Source organism: Schistocerca nitens, chromosome 10 (genome assembly GCF_023898315.1).
Source record: "Schistocerca nitens isolate TAMUIC-IGC-003100 chromosome 10, iqSchNite1.1, whole genome shotgun sequence".
Lineage (NCBI taxonomy): Eukaryota > Metazoa > Arthropoda > Insecta > Orthoptera > Acrididae > Schistocerca > Schistocerca nitens.
Genome location: NC_064623.1, coordinates 106,057,519 through 106,066,160, shown reverse-complemented (window position 1 = coordinate 106,066,160; position 8,642 = coordinate 106,057,519). Strand labels below are relative to the sequence as shown.

The window sequence follows — 8,642 nt, the reverse complement described above, 5'->3', positions numbered from 1 at the left end:
TGAAAAATGTCCTCCACACGAGTACTAAACGGAGTCCGCTAAATGTCGATTACACGATAAATCATGCAAATACAGGTGTAAAAGCTTTCAGTTCAGCAAAATACTTAAGGATTGCAATTACCAATAACTTAAACTGGAACCATCACATAAATAATTTGGTGGGGAAAGCAAGCGAAAGACTACGATTTGTTGACAGACTCAAAAAATGCCGAATGTCAACTACGGAGTTCTGTTGAGCGTTTTGGGATCCCCGTTAGACAGGATTTGCGGAGGACACCGAAAAATTCCAAAGAATGGCAGCTCGGTTTGTATTATCGGGAAATTAGGGGATAGTGTGTCACGGATATGTAAGCGAACTGGTGTGGCAATCTGTAAAAGAAAGGCGTTTTTCTTTGCGGCAGGATCTTCTCGTGAAATGTCGATCACTATTTTTCTCCTGAGAGTGTGAAAATATTGTCTTGGCGCCCACCTATTAGGTCTACAACTTTGCTTCCGCCGTTTTGCAATACACGGCTGTAGCGGCAAGTGGGGTTCAGGTGGTTGGTCATAGGTGTAATACAATATGCTTAGGCATCTGTAAACATAATGCCATAAAAATATTAATCGATTTCTGATTGCATCATAAGGTTATTCTCGATTAAGTACGTCACCTTACGTACCCATTTCTCGCCATTTGCGGGAAGTTTTAATTTTCTGTTTTTACATGAAGAAATTTGCGGCTGTGGATCTTAAAAGGCTGGGTAAGATCAATGGTGAGCAAACTATTAGTGGAAGAACGTGCAGAGAATGTTTTCAACGCCTTAGGAACGGTATTTTGATATCGAAACAGACGAAGACAGTCACAAGACATCATTATCTAAAGCAATTGATGCGTTCGGGCCCAGCACTGAAACACAAACGGCCACAATACAGCGATAGACACGTGAAAGTAATTTTGCTGCTGGTCAGTGCTCGACCCCATATCGCAAAATCCGTCAAAATATACGTGGAAATGTTGAAATGAGAAGTCCTATCCCTCCTGCCGTATTCTCCATACGTCGCTCTGTCTGACTACCACCTTTTTCGATCAGTGGCATACAGTCTGGCTGACGAGCAGTTCCCATCATATAAACAAGTGCGAAATTGAATCCATTCATGGATCCTCACAGTTCTTCCGCCATGGGATTCGTATGCTACCCGGAAGATGGGAGAATATAGTGGCCAGCGATGGGAAATACTATGAATCATAATTTTTTGTAATTTTTTCACAATAAAGCCCCGAACTTCGACAAAAAACTGCGGAAGCAAAGTTGTAGACGTAGTACAGGGTTATTACAAATGATTGAAGCGATTTCACAGCTCTACAATAACTTTATTATTTGAGATATTTTCACAATGCTTTGCACACACATACAAAAACTCAAAAAGTTTTTTTAGGCATTCACAAATGTTCGATATGTGCCCCTTTAGTGATTCGGCAGACATCAAGCCGGTAATCAAGTTCCTCCCACACTCGGCGCAGCATGTCCCCATCAATGAGGTCGAAAGCATCGTTGATGCGAGCTCGCAGTTCTGGCACGTTTCTTGGTAGAGGAGGTTTAAACACTGAATCTTTCACATAACCCCACAGAAAGTAATCGCATGGGGTTAAGTCGGGAGAGCGTGGAGGCCATGACATGAATTGCTGATCATGATCTCCACCACAACCGATCCATCGGTTTTCCAATCTCCTGTTTAAGAAATGCCGAACATCATGATGGAAGTGTGGTGGAGCACCATCCTGTTGAAAGATGTCGGTCTCCAGTTGTGGCATGAGCCAATTTTCCAGCATGTCCAGATACACGTGTCCTGTAACGTTGTTTTCGCAGAAGAGAAACGGGCCGTAAACGTTAAACCGTGAGATTGCACAAAACACGTTAACTTTTGGTGAATTGCGAATTTGCTGCACGAATGCGTGAGGATTCTCTACCGCCCAGATTCGCACATTGTATCTGTTCACTTCACCATTAAGAAAAAATGTTGCTTCATCACTGAAAACAAGTTTCGCACTGAACGCATCCTCTTCCATGAGCTGTTGCAACCGCGCCGAAAATTCAAAGCGTTTGACTTTGTCATCGGGTGTCAGGGCTTGTAGCAATTGTAAACGGTAAGGCTTCTGCTTTAGCCTTTTCCGTAAGATTTTCCAAACCGTCGGCTGTGGTACGTTTAGCTCCCTGCTTGCTTTATTCGTCGACTTCCGCGGGCTACGCGTGAAACTTGCCCGCACGCGTTCAACCGTTTCTTCGCTCACTGCAGGCCGACCCGTTGATTTCCCCTTACAGAGGCATCCAGAAGCTTTAAACTGCGCATACCATTGCCGAATGGAGTTAGCAGTTGGTGGATCTTTGTTGAACTTCATCCTGAAGTGTCGTTGCACTGTTATGACTGACTGATGTGAGTGCATTTCAAGCACGACATACGCTATCTCGGCTCCTGTCGCCATTTTGTCTCACTGCGCTCTCAAGCGCTCTGGCGGCAGAAACCTGAAATGCGGCTTTAGCCGAACAAAACTTTATGAGTTTTCCTACGTATCTGTAGTGTGTCGTGACCATATGTCAATGAATGGAGCTTCAGTGAATTTATGAAATCGCTTCAATCATTTGTAATAGCCCTGTACATACGGACAAATAATAATGATAATAAAATAAAAGAAATAAGGACTCGCACGGAAAGATTTAAGAGTTCGTTTTTCCTGCGCGCTGTTCGAGAGTGGAACAGTAGAGAAACAGCTTGAAGGTGGTCCGATGAACCCTCTGCCAGGCGCTGAACTGTGAATTGCAGAGTAATCTTGTGGATGTTGATAAAGGTGTAACCATGTGCCGTGAGGGAAAGTGTGCTAAATCACATTTAGACGTCTTCTTTCGAACGAAACGTCTGCAGATTCTGGCACCGTGCTCCGCAAGTGGTTTCTGATTCGTGTGAAGGGAGGGAGACGCATTCACGTCCTCTACGTGAAGACGCCGCTGAGTGGACGTGCCATATGGATCAGGCACCGGGAGCCCAACTGATTGCCATTCGACGCGCGCGTCCTTCATAATTCATGAGATTTTAATCTCGGAGAAAAAATTTATTCCATCAAGCCTTTCCCTCTCTATCATCGTGCCCTGTGATGGATCGCCTCGCGGGTTATAAAGACCGTGACTGCGAAAAGTGTCTCCCACGCGGGTGCGCTAGGGCCTGGTGGCAGATGCGAGCGGCCAATCCACTGCCGATAGCCACGGCTGCTCTAGAGGCGTCTACAAAACTCTTATGTCAGTGTCTAGAAATGACTGACGGACATAAAACAATTTCACTCGAGGATGACACGACTTTATTAGTGGAAGAAAAGAACTGAAAGTCTTCAGTGTGTCAGATCGGTCTGATCGGTAAACCTTTCTGTATCTGGGGATGAAAATGTCTGCGACTCTTCTGTGATTACAGTAACTGTGAAAGGAACCGTCTTACCCGTAAGTTCCATGGGTTGTTTATTTCTTCACTGATGGCTAGTTTTGTACCACACGTCCGTTACCAAATCATCCATGTACTCAAGTCTTGCGTTACAAGGAGACTTGCATTACAGGCCACGAAACATGTACAAGAGCCGCTATAGAACGTAGATATACATCGTTGTATGTAAGAACTTCACAGTATTTTTTGATCTATAAAAGGAGTTGCACGATGTAAAAAGTGCAAGATGTTCCAAATTGAGACAAAAATGAATATGACACGGGGAATGAAGATTCATACGCAATCTATACAAACGCCGGGATGAGAATAGGCATAAGCACATATTGGCGGTAGGCTTCTCTAAATTGTGCTAATAACTGCTCCAAATGAGGTTTGTGTTGTGGACTGACAAGACAGCCAGTCCACAGTGACGGGTGACCGAAAGGCACGCGCTTAAACTCACGCAGGCTAGAGAGGTCTGAAACAGGATACGTAATGAATGCTATAAAGAAAAGTACGTAGCTTCTGGAATACTTAACTTTAATCCATCCTTGTTCTACATCGCTCTTGACGATACAAGTGAGACTCTTTAGATACAAGCTATGTAAGGCTAATGGCGCCTTGCTAGGTCGTAGCCACGGACTTAGCTGAAGGCTATTCTAACTATCTGCTCTGCAAATGAGCGAGCCTTCGTCAGTGTGCATCGCTAGCTAAGTCGTCCGTACAACTGGGGCGAGTGCTCTTAAGTCTCTTGAGACCTGCCGTGTGGTGGCGCTCGGTCTGCGATCACTGACAGTGGCGACACGCGGGTCCGACATGTACTAATGGACCGCGGCCGATTTAAAGCTACCACCTAGCAAGTGTGGTGTCTGGCGGTGACACCACAGTTTGTAATACCACAACTCTTCTAATACATTCTGATGCTTTTATTTGGTTTCCATAAAATGTCCCTCATGTTTGTCAATTCGAGCGGCGGTATCAGGAACCAGGAAATCAAGCCGCAGACTGTCAGGGTAATGTCGAATGTGTTCCCAGTTTTCATAAAAAAATAATAACGCTGACATCAGCTGAAACAATATGCTTTTCTTTAAAATATTATATTGCCTTTCCTCTTACACAAGCTTAGTGTTACGATAAGATTAGAAGAACAACAATAAAGTGCTTCGATTAAAAGGTGTGTAAGGGACGTAGTCTTTCGCCTGTAATGTTCAATCTATACATCGAAGAACCAATGACGGAAATAATAGAAGGGATAAAGAGTGCGATTTAAATTCGGGGTGGAAAGATATCAGTATTAGGATTCGCGGATGGCCTTGCCTTCCTCAGTGAAAGTGAGGACGTGATATTTGAGTGAGCTGTCTTAAGAGAATAGGTATTGAGGGGAAACCGACGACAGAAGAAACTTATGCAGAGTAGCGGCCGGCCGCTGTGGCCGAGCGGTTCTAGGCGCTTCAGTCCGGAACAGCGCTGCTGCTATGGTCGCAGGTTCGAATCCTGCCTCACGTATGGTTAGTTAGGTTTAAGTAGTTCTAAGTTCTAGGGGACTGATGACCTCAGATGTTAAGTCCCATACCGCTCAGAGCCATTTGAACAATTTTTTTTTCTTTTTGATTGCATGATGCCTACCTCTAATTACAACGTACAGATCTCTAGTGTGACAGGCAACTGCATGATTAGTTTCATACTAAAAGTAAGTCTTGTAGACCAGTACACAAATTTTCTTCAACACGATTTTTCACAACCTTGCAAGTCTGCAGAGACGACTATGTCGATTTTTGGATCTACATATTTGTATGGGCAACTTTTTTCCCCAATGAACAGATCTACCCTCAGAAGCCCACTGATAGACTTTAGTTTGTAAGCTTATCTGTGGTACCAGACAATAACACTTAAGTGAAAACAAAAATAAGTAGTATTCACCAACGTGCAGTTTTTCTACACTGAAGCGGCAAAGAACTTGGTATACGCATGCTTATTCAAACATATGTAAACAGGCAGAATATGGTGCTGAGATCGTCCACATCTACATAAGACAACAAGTGCCTGGTGCAGATGTTCGATCGGTTACTGCTGCTACAATGGTAGGTTATCGAAGTGAGTTTGAACGTGGTGTTACGGCCGGCGGACGAGGGATGGGACACAGCATCTCCAGGGTGCTATGAAGTGGGGTTTTTCCGGTACGACCATTTCACAAGTGTACCGTGAATATCAGGAATCTGGTAAAACAACAAATCCCCGACGCCGCTGTGGCCAGAGAAAGATCCTGCAAGAACGGGACCAACTAAGACTGAAGAGAATCGTTCAACGTGACAGAAATTCAATTCTTGCACAAACTGCTGTAGATTTCAATTCTAAAAAAATGTCTCTGAGCACTATGGGACTTAACAGCTGAGGTCATCAGTCCCCGAACTTAGGAGTTCTTAAACCTAACTAACCTAAAGACATCACACACATCCATGCCAGAGGCAGGATTCGAACCTGCGACCGTAGCGGTCGCGCTTTTCCAGACTGAAGCACCTAGAACCGCTCGGTCACTGCGGCTGGCTTTCAATTCTAGGCCATCAACAAGTGTCAATGTGTGAACCATTCAACGAAATATCATCGATATGGGCTTTCGGAGCAGCGGGCCCACTCGTGTACCCTTGACGACTGCACGACACAAAGCTTTACGCCTCGCCTGGATCCCTCAACACTGACATTGGACTGTTGATGACTGAAAACTTGTTGCCTGGTCGGACGTGTCTTTTTTTTCAAATTGTATCGAGCGGATGGACGTGTACGGGTATAGAGACAACCTCATGAATCTATGGATCCTGCATGTCAGCAGGAGACTGTTTAAACGTCACAAAATTAAAGCGTTTTTAGCTTTTGTGGCATGGTGTTTCTCCCTTCATCTCGTATATTCGTAAAACTTGTCCGGTAATTCCAGTAACTGAAGACAGAGTGTATAGTGCACGTCACGTTCTTTTGGAGACGGAGACACGTTTGCGAGGGCTGACTGAAAACTAATGCCGCCACCTTCGTAACTTTTCAACAGTTGGCAGCATTGGTATGCGGCAGGTGCTGGCTTCTTACGTAGCCTCTTTTCCACAGCTCTAGTTGGCGGAAAGCCTTAGCGTTGAACGGCTGTATTGTTAAAGTGTAGAGTATGGAACCCTGCACAGACGGTCGGTCAATGCAATTTAAGCAACGTGCAGTCATTGAATTCTTGACAGCAGAGGTTATCACCCTTAAGCAGATTCATCAGACAATGGAAACAGTTTATGTTGACTTTGTTGATGTGACTACTATGCGTCGTTGGGCGAGTAAGTTTAAAGATGTTGAGACGGGAACATCTAATCCGCGTGACAAACACAGAGTTGGAAGTCATGTGACAGCAAACACCGAGTTTCACAAGCAAAATGTTGACATATTGGTTCAGGACGATCGTCGTATCACTCAGAGAGAGATTGAAAGCACATTGGGCATTTCACAAGAACGTGTTGGTCACATTATTGCTTTGCTTGGCTATCGGAAGATGATAACGCCAAACCACACACTTCACGTGCCACCACAGCAGAACTTCAGAGACTGATTCTCACCACCGTACGGCGTCCTCCATACAGTCTAGATTTAGCACCGTCTGACTTCCATCTATCCCCGATAATACGATCTGCGGGGACATCATTATGCTTGTTATGAAGACGTTAACAGAACTGCGAGACTGTGGTTGCGGAAACAGAGTGTCAACTTCTTCCGTGACGCCTTCAGAAAACTTGTTCATCGTTGGCAGAAATGTATCCAACTGCCTGATGATTATGTGGAAAAGTGAATATTGGTAATTAATGATCATATTGAAATGATAATTAAATAGACACCCTAGCTGCAAGAAGGCGTTGATACACTTCATTGGGGACATGTTGAAAATGTGTGCCCCGACCGGGACTCGAACCCGGGATCTCCTGCTTACATGGCAGACGCTCTATCCATCTGAGCCACCGCGGGCACAGAGGATAGTGCGTCTGCAGGGACTTATCCCTTGCACGCTCCCCGTGAGATCCACATTCCCAACATGTTCACAACACTACATTCGTAGTGCGCCTAATAGATGTTTGCCCATCATACTCATTACTCGTGGCAGATTAGGCGCACTACGAATGTAGTGTTGTGGACATGTTGGGAATGTGGATCTCACGGGGAGCGTGCAAGGGATAAGTCCCTGCAGACGCACTATCCTCTGTGCCCGCGGTGGCTCAGATGGATAGAGCGTCTGCCATATAAGCAGCAGATCCCGGGTTCGAGTCGCGGTCGGGGCACACATTTTCAACATGTCCCCAATGAAGTGTATCAACGCCTGCTTGCAGCTAGGGTGTCTATTTAATCATCATTTCACTTCGAGCAAAGCTGCATGGTCATCGACGGTAACTGTTCTTTCGGGAACAGATACTACCGTCATATATAATTAAAGATCATATTCTAAGGATTATTTCTGCGTTTGGTTTACTAAAATATTCCCATACAAACCCAATTAACGAAGGTGGAGGCATTACTTTTCATTCAACCCTCGTACACGCATCTTTTAACAGCAAAATCTGCACTCTAGCACTCGTCGTCGAGGAAAGAGGCATTGTGGTACCCGGCCCGTCCCTGAAGGTTAAAATAAAACCTACTTCATATATGAAACAGATTCTAACCTAGCCTAATCACTTCGCCCCCATCAAAAACTGACGAAGGGGTTCGGACGCACAGTGATTAAGCTGCCGTCCGACACCGTCGCCAAAGGTCGCTCGATAACATCGGCCGACCTTTCGCGATAGTGTCTGACGACCGTTGACGGTGAAACTGTGAATACAGCCCCAGGTGTGAGTGCGAGCCAGCTCGCTCGAGCACTAAAGGACACTAAGGAGATCAAATCCATACATAAATTTCTGATTTGTTTTCGCGATTTTAGCTGGAGATAGTGAGATTAAATCAAGGCTATTTGCAGTCAGTACATGTCATGCCGTCCGAACTTCGAACTGCAGGTGCAAAGTGAGACGCGAATAGCGCGTGTGGCGAGGCGCAGAACAGCGTGCAATTTTGTAACTTTGAGGGTCGTAATGGGACCGTGCAAATTGTTACGCGACGCGATGGGGACGCGACACGCGCCTGCGTCAGGTCGAGAGGCGTTGTGGTTGTGGCACAGTTGCTCGCGCCCCGCCCCATGCTACCACTACGGG

The 8,642-nt window shown here is 45.4% G+C and overlaps 1 non-coding gene across 1 annotated transcript; it reads right to left on the bottom strand.

The window, feature by feature from the left end:
• Positions 1 to 7,354: 7,354 nt before the first annotated feature.
• Trnat-ugu (transfer RNA threonine (anticodon UGU)) lies at positions 7,355 to 7,429 on the bottom strand. Its single transcript has one exon. It is a non-coding gene; the product is annotated as a tRNA-Thr (tRNA).
• Between the last annotated feature and the right edge of the window lie 1,213 nt (positions 7,430 to 8,642).